This window comes from Tenrec ecaudatus, chromosome 4, assembly GCF_050624435.1.
Source record: "Tenrec ecaudatus isolate mTenEca1 chromosome 4, mTenEca1.hap1, whole genome shotgun sequence".
In the NCBI taxonomy this organism is placed as follows: domain Eukaryota; kingdom Metazoa; phylum Chordata; class Mammalia; order Afrosoricida; family Tenrecidae; genus Tenrec; species Tenrec ecaudatus.
In genome coordinates this window covers 85,150,733-85,165,064 of record NC_134533.1, presented here as the reverse complement: position 1 = coordinate 85,165,064, position 14,332 = coordinate 85,150,733, and the positions used below count along the sequence as shown (strand labels likewise).

At 41.5% G+C, this 14,332-nt stretch overlaps 1 pseudogene; it reads left to right on the top strand.

The window, feature by feature from the left end:
• The first annotated feature begins 1,575 nt into the window (after positions 1-1,575).
• On the top strand, positions 1,576-3,824 carry LOC142445938 (oxysterol-binding protein-related protein 9 pseudogene; annotated as a pseudogene).
• The last annotated feature ends 10,508 nt before the right edge of the window (positions 3,825-14,332 follow it).

The following is a 14,332-nucleotide window of genomic DNA, read 5'->3' as shown; positions in this document are numbered from 1 at the left end:
CCAACAACCTCATCAAAAATACCTTTTTTCAACAACATAAATAGGATGTGTACACATGAATCTTTCAGATTGAATACACAAAAATAAAAGTGACTACATCTTTGGAAAGAGACAAAGCAGAAATTCAGTATCAGTACTAAACTTTAGTCCAGGTTCTGACTGGGGAGCAGACCATCAATTGCTCATGTGTAAGTTCAGGTTAAAATGAATGTAAACCAAAACAACTCCTTCAGCACCAAAATACAACCCTCAGTGTATCCCACCTTAATTTTGAAAGCATATTAAGAATAGATTGGCCACTGAACACTATTGAGAAAAGACCTGACAAGCTGCAGAATGGCATCAAGAATGTCACACATGAAGAAAGCAAAGACTATGCACAGGCATTTGAATGTCTGGATCATAAAACATTATGAATAGTATTGGGAAAACATGGGAATCCCAGGACACTTCATTGTCCTCATGTGGCACCTGTACACGGACCAAGAAGCATTCATAGGAACAGAAAAGAGACTACTGCATGGTTTAAAACCAGGCCAACCATGTGTTAGGGTTGTATCCTTTCACTATTCTTATTCAATATGGATGCTGAGCAAGCAATCTGAGGAGCTGGTCTATATGAAGTAGAACAAGTGATTGGAAGTGCAGATGACACCACCTTGCTTGCTGGAAGCTAGGATAACTTGAGGCACCTGCTGTTGAATATAAGGAACTGCAGCTTTTTGAACAGATTGCAACAGAATGTCAAGAAACCCAAATGTTCCCAACTGGACCAATAGATAACATCATGGGAAATGGAGAGAGAGAAAAGACTGAAGTTGTCAAGGGTTTCATGTTGCTTGGACACGCAATGAATGGTCATGGAAGCAGCAGGCAAGAAATCAAATGGGATACTGCGTTGCACAAGTGTGTTACAAAAAAGCTCCTGAAGCATTGCCGAGTTGGCATGGCACTTTGAGGACATGGTGGACCTGATCCAAGCCATGGCGTTTTCAGTCGTCTCATGTGCATATGGTAATTGGGCACTGAATAAGACAGAAGGAAGAAGAATTGATGCGTTTCACTTGTGGTGTCTGCAAAGAACACTGAGAGATCAAGAACCATCAGAACAACTGAGTCTGTCGTGGAGGAGGAAGTGCAGCCAGAGGTTCCTTGGAAGTGAGGATGGTGAGATTCCTTCTCCAGGACGTTGGGCACATTATCAGGTGAGACCAGGCTCTGGAAAAGGATGTCATACTTTTTGGTAAAGCAGAAGGACAGATAAAAAGAGGAAGCTCCTTGATGAGATGGGTTGACACAGTGGCTGTAACAGTGGGCTCGAACATAGCAACACGTGTGAAGACCTCACAGGCCCGTGAGTGGGGACGGATGTATGACCTAACAATAACAACAGCAAGGCAACCAAGATGCGTGAATAAGACTTGATCAATCCTGTCCCTGGGAAGGCCTGACCCGAGGCTGCATGACTGCTCTGTAGTCAGGGGATCCGCTGTGGGAGAAGGAAAGGGGTGCTTGGGAACACCCCCCAGGCCCCGCCCCTGAAAGCATGGAGGATGGGGGCCCTGGTGACTGATTTTCTTGCTGGCCTCCTGTGGACGTTTGGATTCAGGTTTTGTTTCTAGTTCCTAAGGTTTTGATAACAAACTTACAGAAGCTGATGCATATCTGAACATCTTGATAGAACATTTACAGCTTTTGATGACAAGCTTCAGCACTGCAAAGATAATGGACAGAGAAAGAAAGCGGAAGTTCTCAAAGAGATAACCAATAGCACAGTAGAGTTCATTAAACACTGCATTGCATTGCTGCAGATACCTGAGGTCCAGAGTGACTTGGAGAAGCACATACATGGAATTGTAAGTACTATCAATCCTGTAGAAACAATATGTCAACAGCCTCTGGGAACCTGTGATCAGCACAATGATTCCCCAGGCTACCATTCCTCTTAAAACCTGTTCAGTTGTGTAAGTCAGAACAATGTCCAACCTATCAGTTGGACCTGCAATAGTGACTCTGGGACACAAATTGACGCCAACATCACATAGTATGAGCAGTGGGCACTCGCTACCTGTGGTGGTTACATAATTTCATGTCAACTTGAAGTAGGGGTGGGATCTAGCCTGTCAATCAGGTCACAGACTGATGCTGTCTCTTTGTGGGCATGACCTCCTCATAAAGAGGGTCCTGGGAACCTCACTCGCCACCCCCTCTCTTGCTTTACCTCCTTGCTGTCAAGTCACTCAGAGAACTGTCGGGGACATCACCATTGCACCCACCTGCTGCACCCACCTGCTGGCCTGTGATCTCCCTGCATTCTGCATGTGACTGCATGAGTCTGAGGAGGGATTTATGGACTAATAACAGACTTAGGTACTTGTTCTGGACTGGGCTGGGATGTTTGCTTGATATATAAATTACCTTTTAATATAAAGTTCTCTTTCATATATATGAGTATCACTGAATTGGGTTCACTAGTCCACCTGGCACAAGACACCACCTAAAGCAGTCTAACTTCTCCAAGTCTTGTCAAATTGTCACCAAACACAGTCTCAGAGTTCTCTTATTCTAGCAGTGAGAATGAATTCTACAATGCTGAAGATTTCATCCAAGTGGCTCATCCCCAAAGACCTTTAGATTCCTCTCCATTTTCCTCATTCTTGACACACAGGAACTTGAGAAATAGCCCAAAGTGCTCGGACACCACAGATCACTTCGTCCTTTCATGTCCACACTGAGCCTTCCATACGTAGATGTTTTTGATTCTTGTGATGAAGAGGAGGCGGGCTCAGTGGAAGAGCACAGAGTGCTATTGGGTGTCTCTCGTCCTACAGTTGTCTTGGACTGGATCTTAACTAAGTTTTCTAGACATTTATTCTTGAACAAAGATCTCATTTAGAAATGCATGTAGTTTTTTTTTTTGCACATCTAGATCTACTTGTCAGGATTAATGAACCAGAAATATCCAGGGATCACATGGTTCAAGTTGTAAAGCAGTTGGTATCGCTCATGAAGGGAGGAATGATCCATTGCCAAGAAATCGCTCATGCCCCATTTGGATGAGATTGTTCTGCATCCTTGGACCTCCCTAAATGACAAGGAAGAGACTGCAGAGAGCGTTCCAGAAGGACAGGTCCCCTGGGTTTCCACAAACAGTATAATCTTTGTGGCTGAGTACTTTCCCATCATCCACCCATTTCTGCTCGTAGTGCTGCGGGTTTTAACAAAAAGATACAATCCAGTGGTCATATATGGACCAAGTCAAAATTCCTTGGGATGTCAATTGGGGTACACAACATAGGGCAAGGCTGTGTCTCATGTCTAGCCTATGAGAGACATGGCATTTTGCAATAGTTATGGAAGGTCTATCCTCACAATTAATTCATGCAATATTAATTGTTACAAAACAAGCTATAGTGAGTTTCACACCAAACCTTTCTATGGGGTCAAGAAGCACACAATTAATACTGATCTTTTTTCTTCAAATAAGAAACCATTTTATTCAAATGAGGGGGGCGGAATGGTGGCTTATATGTAAACTGTGCAATAGGGAAACAACAGTTTTTATAGATGCCAAGAAGTTGCCTCTAATCAAGAACGAAGTGAGATAGTTGGAAGACCAGAAAGAGTATGAACTCTGCTGCCTTTGGACAGATGTCCCTTCAACTTAAAAAAAATGTCACTGATGCAGCAATGGAAGCAAAGCATAACCTTCAAGAAAGACAAAAAGCAGGGGACCAGGGAAGGAAGGAAAAGGACATTCAAGGAGAAACAAGGTCATTCCAGGAAGAGGAGCGTTTTGGGTTTACGGTGAACCATCACTGTAGTACGTGGGTCCTGGCAGGCACTAGACTGGGGAATGTGATGTGTGTCTGGGATGCGCAGGGCAGCAGGCAGAAGGAAGTGCAAGCAGTCTTCCTTTGGGAGAATCTGTTCACTGTCTCCTTTCTGCTCTGGTTCCTACCTCAGGGAGATTTGGACTTTGCAGTGAAGATGAACAGCGAAAGCGAAAAAGCTTTCCTATTTGCTCTTCTGCAGGTGTGCTGATTTTGACTTCAGTCCTGAGAAAAGCCTCAGGCTTTGAAAATAAAACGTCTAATCCTTCTCCCAACCCCATGCTTGCAAAAGCACCTCTAATTCCGCCTCAGACTCAGCACTCGAGTTCTGCTGCTGAGATGTGGGACATTTCATTGTTCATAGAATCTTTATATAGGTATATATGTGTGCGTGTGTGTACACACATATACAAAAATGCATTTATATAGACAGAAAATAGACTTGATGACAGATTTTCATAAATGCTCCATTTACTGTAAACAACGATTCCTTTGTGTCAGAAAATGAGCACGATGTATTAAAATCAAGCATTAGGAATTTCACACTCTCATCTATAACATTTGTTTTGGAATTAAAGTATTACAGAATTGTAATACTATAATACAATTATAGTAACATAAATTTAAAAAATAATTAATAAAATTATAGTAACATAAATTAAAAAAAAATTTTTAAAGAATGTCTTTGATAGCAGCATGAGGCAAATTCGCCCCCGAGCTAGAAACAACACAGACGGCCAACAACACTGAAATCAACGGTCATCAAGTCATTTCCAACCCCCAGCAACCCCAGAAGTGTTGAAGTAGAACTGTGCCTTCTACCCTTTTCCACGTCTGCTTTCTCAGAAGGAAAGTGCCAGGTCTATATTTCAAATCCAACAGTACTGAAAAGGGGTGACTAATTGTGATGGGAATCAAAAAAGGATCGATTGCTAGCAATGGGGGTCTAGATGAAGCCAGAGATCGTGTGAAATAGAACTATCTAGGCCCAATAGAGTAGCTCCTTGGGATTTCACATTTTAAAATGGACAAAACTCATCTATCATAATGCAATTCTGGACAAGTTGACATGATTTCTTCTTTAAGGGTAGCTGTGAAATCAGCTGGGCCTAGGATTTCCTTTAGGAGGAAAAGTGATTTAAACTTGTTTAGATGTTTATTTGGAGATATCTGTATACACAGAGAGCCCCCGTGTCCTTTCGCTAGTGTCCTCCACGGTGACAACCAATACAGCGACAGCGATCTTTCCCGAGAAAGTGAAGCTGCTTTGTTTATTTTTTCCTCAGTTTTACATGGACTCGTGTGTGTGCATTTGTTTATTAATTTGCAGTTTCACCCAGTGTCAGGTTTTCAGGCTCCAACATCACAGACAGGTTTCAGAACCACATGGATGGATTTCTTGTGTTGCCCTTTCATAACCACAGCAGCCTCAGATTTCTGGAAACCACTTATGTGCTTTGCAGTTCCATGTAGTCTTGTCATTTCAGTAAAATTAGATAAGTGGGACTCTATATTATTTGATCTTTGAGGATTTTTTTCATTCAGCATATTTCTCTTGAAATTTAGTCAGGTTCTTGCATGTAAAAGTTGGACATTGATTAAAGGAGACTGAAGAAGAATAGATGCATTTGAACTGTGGGGCTGGGGAAGAATACTGACAGTACCATAGTCCTAAAACAGTTTGTCCTTGTAGCAGACTTGGAAGAAGTAAGGCCAGAGAGCTCCTTAGAGACAAAGCTGGTGAGACTTCATCTCCTGTACTTTGGACATGTGGTCAGGAAAGCCCAGTCCCTAGAGAAAGGCAGCATGCTTCATAAGTGGAGGGCAGCAAAACAGAAGGCCCACGATGAGACAGACCCCGTAGCTACAGCGATGGACTCAGACATAAGCATAATCGTGAGCCTGGCACGGGACCAGGAGGTGTTCCCTGCACACAGGGACTCTATGGATAAAAATTCACTGATGGCACCCAAGATCAACAACAACAACACACACAAGTAGCTACCGTAGTATAGCTTTCATATACAGTTACCTAATGGCTAACAATGCCGATCATTGTATGTGTATTTAGACAAGCGTATTCTCTTTGTTGGAAACATGTGCTCTCGTAGTGTAAGTGTTGTTGAATGGTTTGTTTGATTGGGTATTGCTATTGAATTTTGAGGGTTTATCATGTGAATGTTCTAGGTGCAAATTTGTTCTTAGATGTGTGATCTGCGAATATCTTCTCCCAGTTTATAGTTGGCCTTTCCGTCTTCTGAATAGTTTTTCACAGAACAAAAGGTTTAAATTTCTACCCAATTTGTCATTTCTTTTCTTTCATGGAGCACGATTTTGCTGTTGTTTTGCAAAAAGTTTGAAACCGGAAGTTTCCTTTAGTTCGTGGGTGAGACATAGAGCTGTACTGAAACCAATGGCTGACGAGCAGACCCTTGGCACAGAACCTGGGCCAGAACAAATGCTCAAAAACCCAGTTTCCTTTCTTCCAAGATCCTTGCGAGGATTAAATAAAAATGACTGTGAAAAAATTCTGTAGGTAATATATTAAAACTAGGAAATCATTTATGTAACCCTGACTTGTTACTCTGTCACTAGAAACAGAATGTTGATCTGGACACATGACTGGGCATTGCTGAATTTTTTTGCTAGCAAGGATAATCAGCTTGTAAACAATCCAAATTTATATCAATGTCTATATATCTATAGGTTCAACCATATGCCAATATGGATATGCCTCTCAACTAAATCTATTTCTTTCTACCTCTCATTTATCTGTCTACACAGCACAGTTTGACGCCCTGATGGCACTGTCGCTCTAAGTTGGGCTTCTAATCACAAAGCCAGAAATTCAAAACCATCAGTGGCTCCTCAGGAGAAAGATGAGACTGTCACCTCCCATAAAGAGTCACAGTCTCAGAAACCCACAGGGACTGCTCTACCCTAGAGGGTCGCTATGAGCCAGAATTTCCTTGATGGCAGTGATTTTTTTTGCTGATGTTTTATAGCACAGCTTATATGAATGTACCTACGTACATTAATTGTCAAAATATCTATAAATAAAAGGGCTTATTTTTAAAATTAAGAATTAGCCAAGCATGAAATATTTTAGCATATGTATTATTTGATAAAATATCTCAGAATAAGAAATGTTGTGTTGGAGTTTATGCTCGTCCTATGAGCATATTGAGAGGAAGATCCACAGTGTGTCTCAGAGAGAGACTCAAGTTCAAAACCTGCCTTTGTCACTTGGTAGCACTCAGCATTTGAAAGGTAGCCACTGAATAAGGAAGGCCGATGGCGCGTTGAGGCATTTGGATTGTGGGGCTGGAGAAGAGCACTGAAAGCACCAGGACTGCCAAAAGGGCAAACTGCTGTGTCTTGGAAGGAGTACAGCCCGAATGCCCCTTAGAGGCAAGGATGGGGAGACTCTGTCTTATGTGCTTTGGACATGTCAGGAGAAGGGCATCATGTTTTGTAAAGCAGAGGGATCTCAAGGAGATGGAATGACACCGTGGCTCGGGAAGAATTGGGAGGCTGCTATAGCAACAGGCAGTGTTTGCCTCTGTTGTGTGTGGATCTATAGGGGGCCAAATGGACTTAAGGGCACCTAACAACACCGACACCACACGGCACTTATAAATGAGAAGATTCAAAGTATGTTGTGCCTGGTGATGGTGTGCAGATTATCTAAGTTTGTACATGCATATCACTTGAGGACAAATAGAAAAAAATGTCTAGAAAAAATTTTAGAACAGCTAAAGACAAATAGTCGGATGATTTTAGTTACAAGCTTCAGTTAGAGACTTTTTAGGTCTAGATTGGCATGCCAGTCATGTTATGACTCACTCACTTCTGTTTTCGTTTTTAATTCATTCCATACTTATTGACTATTAACAACCAGGTTCTGGCACTATTATAGAGCGGGCACGATGGTGGACCCTTTACACACACACACACACACACACACACACACACACTCCTATATATTTCTTACCACCAATTCCTTTATGAAAATGATGAGAGCCAGTTTTTTCCATAGAAAAAAGTGTGCACATATGTATGTACAAACTTACACATGAGGACGTATTCTTGGACTATAGGTTACGAATTCTGATCAAACTCCCAAACGTACCCTAGGCTACCTGGCCTACGTAAGGTGCTTATTAGTGGCGGCAGAACCCAAGCGTTGGTTTTCTTGGTTGGTTTAGAACTCTCTTTTTTGCTTTTTTATCTAGGTAACTTGTATCGTTTCTCTTGTATCTAGGTATCTTGTTTAGAAAGGAAACTTAAAATCAAAACACCCCAGGAAATGGTGTGGTAAGGTAAGAATGGAGCAGGAAGGCCCCTGCAGAGGCCTGGATAAGGAGAAGAGCTCCCTCTTGTGGAATCTCTAGGAGGTGGAGGTAAAAATTACCCGGACTCTAAGGCCTGTCCTCAGGAAAAGAGATGCATCCTCAACTGTTAATCTTAACAAGTGATCTTTCTCTTCTGTGTTTTCTCAGAAGAAACCGCCTAAGAAGATGTTTCTCTTGACCACGACCCCCCCCCAAATCATATCAATTCTTCAACAGTTTTCATTAGGTTGCATGGGCATCTGCCTAGGTTCCTTGGGCAGCCCCTGCCTGGCCTCTGTATTAATCTCATTACAGTCTTGTTGAAGGGGGTTTTCTAATCCAAATGTCACAGAAAAGAACAATTTAAGTTCAGACAGTACAAATAAATATCTCCAAGCAGACCCAACCAGGAACACTGGTTTTTGAGGTTTTTGACCACATTCAACTGTCCAACTAGACAGTAAAATTTAGGTAGTTGCAAAATGAATTAGTCATCCTTGTTGATAGAATCATTTTAGCTACCAAGTAGATAAAAGAATCAGGCTCGTGACTGATAGCTCAGCTACAGAAATCAAAGTCCCCTTTTCCTACAAATGGATGAAATTTCATGAGAAGACAAGGTGATGAAGCAGGTGGACAACAAGTCCGCTCCTTGATTCAAGTAGCTAGCAATGGTCTTAAAAGTAAGGCAAGAGAGAAGCTGTGTTTCAAGATGCCTAACACATGCAGGCTCTAACACAGAATCTGAAACATTTTTGCCCACCAAGACAATTATTGTAACCAAGACGATAACTTGGGAGCATGCAACAATCCAAGTGGGACCCTTTTCTGGAAAAATCACCATTAGATTTACCATTGAATAAGGTTTTCCTAATCTATTCTCCCTCCTTCTTGAGACAGTTCCCTCTTTTATAGATCTAATAAACACCCAAACCCTCACAATAGAATGATGAACTCATTTCAATATCCCAAATCCCTACAAGGCAATGCAGAATAATGGCTAACGCTTTATTGACCACGCATTGTGATAATTGCTTTCGTGCATTTTTATCTCATTTCATCATCACAGCAACTTAGCAACAATATCTTATTCACTACGGGACGCTTAGAGAGTTTAACTTACTTGCCCAAGGTCATAATAAGTAATTGGTTGAGCTAGTATTGAAACCACACCACCCAGCCCTACACCACATTGGAAATAAATGAATGACCTTCCTGGCTATCTGAAGAACGGAGGTCTTTCCCGTAGCGATTCGCTCTTAGTTTATGCAGGTTAGCAAGAACCGTAAAACAGTAGAGCTGAATCTACACCTTTTCCACTCCACTTGCTGGTAGGATGGTTGAGGAAGAGCCCAGCATCCTATGTAAAATGGAACCACACTCTGCCTGCTCCTGTGCTGTCCTCACAACGATCCTCAGTGGTGTCAAGTGATTTCATTGAAAGCCGTCCTCTTTTTCCCGCTCCTCCACTTTCCCAAGAATCATGTCTTCCTCCAGGTTCTGCTGCCTCCTGATGACCTGCCCAAAGCATGTGAGACAAAGTCTCAACAGCCTTGCTTCTAAGGAGCACTCTGATTGTACTTCTTCGAAGACAGATTGTTCTCTTGAACGTTCGTGACACTTTCCATATCCTTCTATGGCCAACACCACCGCTCAAGTGTGTCCATTTTGATCAGGTCTACCTTATTCAATGTCCAACTGTCACATGCATAGGAGCCAATTGAAAGCATAATTTAGTCCCCAAGAGTAGCAATCTAAAGTATACTACAAGCCTAAATCAAGACAGAAAGCTAGAAACTCAGCAAAGAACATGAACAGATGATTCTCAAAGGATGACACACAAATGGCTAATAAGCACATGAGGAAATGCTCCTGTTCACTAGGCATCTGGGAAATGAAAGTCAATACAACCACAAGATACCATTTAATACCCATCATTGTAGCCCAATTAAGAACAACAAAACAGAGTACAGCAAATCTTGGATAGGGCATGGTGAGATTGGAACTCTTATTCACTGCTGGTGGACTTGTAAATACACATAGCCACTGCAAAAAATGACATGGCAATACCTAAAACAGATGGCAATTGAACTACCAGATGATCCAACAATACCATCACTGGGCATATACGCCAAAGAAATAAGAAACAGATCATGTATGGACATATGATCCCCCATGTTCATTGCAGTACCATGGTACACAATAGCAACAAGTGGAAAACCCCCTAAATTCCCATCAGCAGAGGTTGGATTAAAACAACTCTGGGTACCCCCCCAAAAAACGGAATTTTTTCAAAGTTACGTATTTTTACAATACAACCTTATCACCTTCAAAGAACTCTCCATTACACTTAACATATTTGTCAAATCTGCAATTCCATTCATGGAAACATCTTTCAGACTCATTTATTTGGGTGGCTGATAGCACCTTGCTTGTTTTTTTCCTTCACCTTTTCTACTTCATCAAATTGCTGTCCTTTCATGTCCGTCTTCATTCAGGAGGAACGTGGTTACTAAATAGAGTGCATTGGAGAGATGACTGCAGACGATCCAAATGATGAACTTGACCTGAACAGCTAAAACCTTGTCAGATGATCCCACTTCTGATGCTCACTATGTCTGATTTGGTTTGTCAACATTTTCTGTACTTTTTGTTTTTTTCGTATTGGGTTTATCTCAGATGTGAAATGTCATTAAACCTTCTTGAATTTGTTTTAGATGGTTTTCTCTTTTTCAGTATATGAAACCCAGGATTGATGAGCCTATCGGGACAGAAAGCAGGACACGGGTTTCGGGGTGGGGGCACAGTGGTGGTGTTGGGGGGTGAGGTCAAGAGGTGCTGAGGTCAAGGAGTTCAGAAAGGAAAAGAATGTCTTTGGATTGGTTGTGATAGCAAGTGTGCAAACGAACGATGGAATGGTATGACAGCTGTATTGACTCCAATAAAATGATTTTGGAAAAAGAAGAAGCAATTAAAGTTCTCACTAAGAGTTGAGACAATAGGCAGATTTTGATAACTGACAAGAGTTGTGAAACAAGACAGGCGAGTGATGGCAGCTCAGTACGTTTTATTATAGATTTGCTCTGATTGTCATGTTTCCCTTTAGGAAATCCTCGTCTCTTCCCAATGTAATGATGGCTACCACAAACACATCTTCTTCCCTACAGAAGCCTGCGATCCTTGACGGCCTAGTTGAGTTCTGCTTCTAGTCACCTTTTCAGCATTGGCTCTGAGAGCCGTGCCTCTCACTGTGCGGTGCCTGCCAGGCCCCTGAGCCCATTGCTGAACAGCAGAGCACGCCCTCACCCTCATGGCCTCCACTATGGCTGCGGAAAAGGCCAACTGGAAAGGAGAGAGGTAACTGGATCGAAAGGAGGCTTTTATCAGTAGGGAAGTGAGATGAAGTTGAATGGACCGGTCTGATACCAAAGGAGAGTATTACAGCCAGAGTGTTAGAAATTCAAGTTCTGAAGAGTGGCGTGTAGGCTTTGAGTCAAACATACCGTATAGACTTGTGTATAAGTCAAGTTTTTAAGCATATTTTTTAAATGCTGTTTTTGTGGTAAAATTAGGTGCCTTGACTGATATTCGGGTTGGTTTATACTTGAGTATATATGGTACTCATCTCGTAGTCTTAACTCTGCCATGTTTTAACCATGTGAACTTTTAGAGAAGTCAATTAACCAAGAGAATGTCATTTTCTGGTCTCTAAATTAGAAGGATAAGGATTTATAATACAGTCCCTGGGGGTTGAAAATAGTAAAGTGATTGGCTAGCAGCCAAATGGTCGATCGAACCCACCTAGAGTTGCCTCAGATTTCAAGCCTGGTGATAGCATTCCAAGACCTAACCAAGCCCATTGCCAGGAATCCGATTCCGACTCATAGTGACTCTACAGATCAGAGAGCAAAGTGGTATCCAGTATATCTGTATTGGCATTCTCGTTTACACCAGTCACAAAGCGAGCATTTCTAGAAAATCCCATATAAATTACTTGATCCTTGTTTTTTAATCTGGATCATTGGGTTGACGCTACCTACCTCAATGACTAATAAGAAATAAGACAGTGTCTATAAGCAGCTGTTATAGAGCCTGACCTATGGATTCAAAATTGTTTAGTTTCTCCTGCTATCATTCCCATTCCCCTAACATTCCATTTCCCTGACTTGGCCCTTTGATACTAGAGAGCAAGACAGGAAGAGGAGTGTGTGCTCCTGGGTCCTGTCTGCTCCCTTTCCCTTAAGCTAGCGTCACAGTAGCAGCGACTGCTACAGGTACCACTGCTCACTTCTTCTGCTCCTGCTGCTGCGATTCTCTTATTATGTATATTATGATTCTCATAGCAGTGGCTATGAACCGATATGTACCAGGGAATGTGCAATGCACTTGACTTGCATTGATTTTAATCTTAACATATCGAGTATCCATCAAGTCTTTATTGCATGAGCTGGAAAATAGCTATTTCATTCCATCCCAAGGCTTTTGCAGGGCAGGGACACTGCAGCACATACCAGAAAACCATCAGTTTAGGTGGCTGTGGGAGAAGAGGACTTACCATTTTTTTCCATCTCAAGGACTCCCCATGGACTGCTGAATCCCTCTGACTGACTTCACAGCTCCCCGTCCTAGCTCTTTTCTTATTGTTTCACTGCAGCATTTGCAGGCAAACATAAATCTCCAAATTGTCAGCTTTGGAATCAGGTAAGAACAAAATCCTTCACATGGCTTTTCGGTGGGGTTAGCGATTCTAAAATGGCTCTTCTCCTTTTGGTACAGTCGTTCTAAAAAGAAAAAAGAAAGAGGAAAGAACAGGAATGAACAAACAAAAAAGAAGTTATTCAATGACATCCTTGGCTTTCATTAAAAAATGAAACACTACTTTTATGCCATTGAATATATACCCTCTCTAACCAAAAGAAATTTATGAAACTACTGCAAAGTATTCATCCTTTAGCCCTGCTTTAAACAGATAAGTAAGGGCACATAATATCAAGGCTGTTATTTCTGTCTTCTAGTTTTCCATCCCTGTTCATAATTTATATTCTCTGTGATACTTGGGATTAGATAGCTATTTAAAATTCCTTTCTGTATTGTTCTTGGTATTTAGTTTAAATTTATTACCAATTGGTCTTCTGAGGTAAATGAACTCCCAACTATTAATGTCAGAAGTAGAACAACCAAAACAAAATAAAATAAAAACTTTAGCTCTTAAAATCCCCCCCCCCACCCCACCCCCGGAGGCAACCATCTTATTTTGCAATTGAGGAAATTCAGGCCTTGAGAGTATAGGGATGTGTGTGCCCTGGGGAGCCCAGGTGTTACTGTGGGCCAATCAAAGGACTGCTAATCTCAGTGTTGGCTATTCAAACTCACCACACGCTCCATGGGAGAAACATGAGACTCTCTGCTTCCGGAAAGATTTCCCTTCTCGCTAATCCTACAGAGTAGTTGTACTCTATTCTGTAGGGTTGCTATGAATCTGAATCAACTCAAGGACAGTGAGAGTGTGAGTATTATGTTTCTGTTTTTAGTTTGTACTTTGGGAATTGAGAGGGAATCTCTGCTGTAGCCTATTTGTTTCTCTGTGCATCCAACCCTTTAGAATTACTTTTACAACATGAAGATTGAATACGAAATTCTCCTTCGAGTTTTATTTTTAGCAGTTTTATTGGCATAGCATTCATGTACTATACAATTCAATGGTTTAAATATGTTAAAAATAGTTGTTTATCCTTTTGAGTGTAAACATATTAGATTTTTCTAATAGTATAAGCAGAGCAGCATTAATATTACCAGATTAAACTTGCTTTTTCCAATGCTCAGTGCAGCACGAAGGAAAGACAGTGAAGTAGAGAGAATAGAATAGGGCTTTGTGTGAGTCTGAGTAGACTAGAGAAACAAATCTATGGACACACATATGTGTACAAGAAAGAGGTTTATATACAAAAGAAGTTGAGCATTGAGAAAACATCCCAGCCCAGTCCAGATAAAGTCCATAAGTCCAATATTAGCCCATATGTCTGACACCAATCTATAAAGTCCTCTTCAGACTCATGAAACACATGCAATAATGCTGAATGTAGAAGATCTTAGGCCAGTGAGTGGACAGTCTTTGAGTTCAGTGGCGTAGGAAATATTTCAGCGCCAGCAAGGGTCTCTGCATGG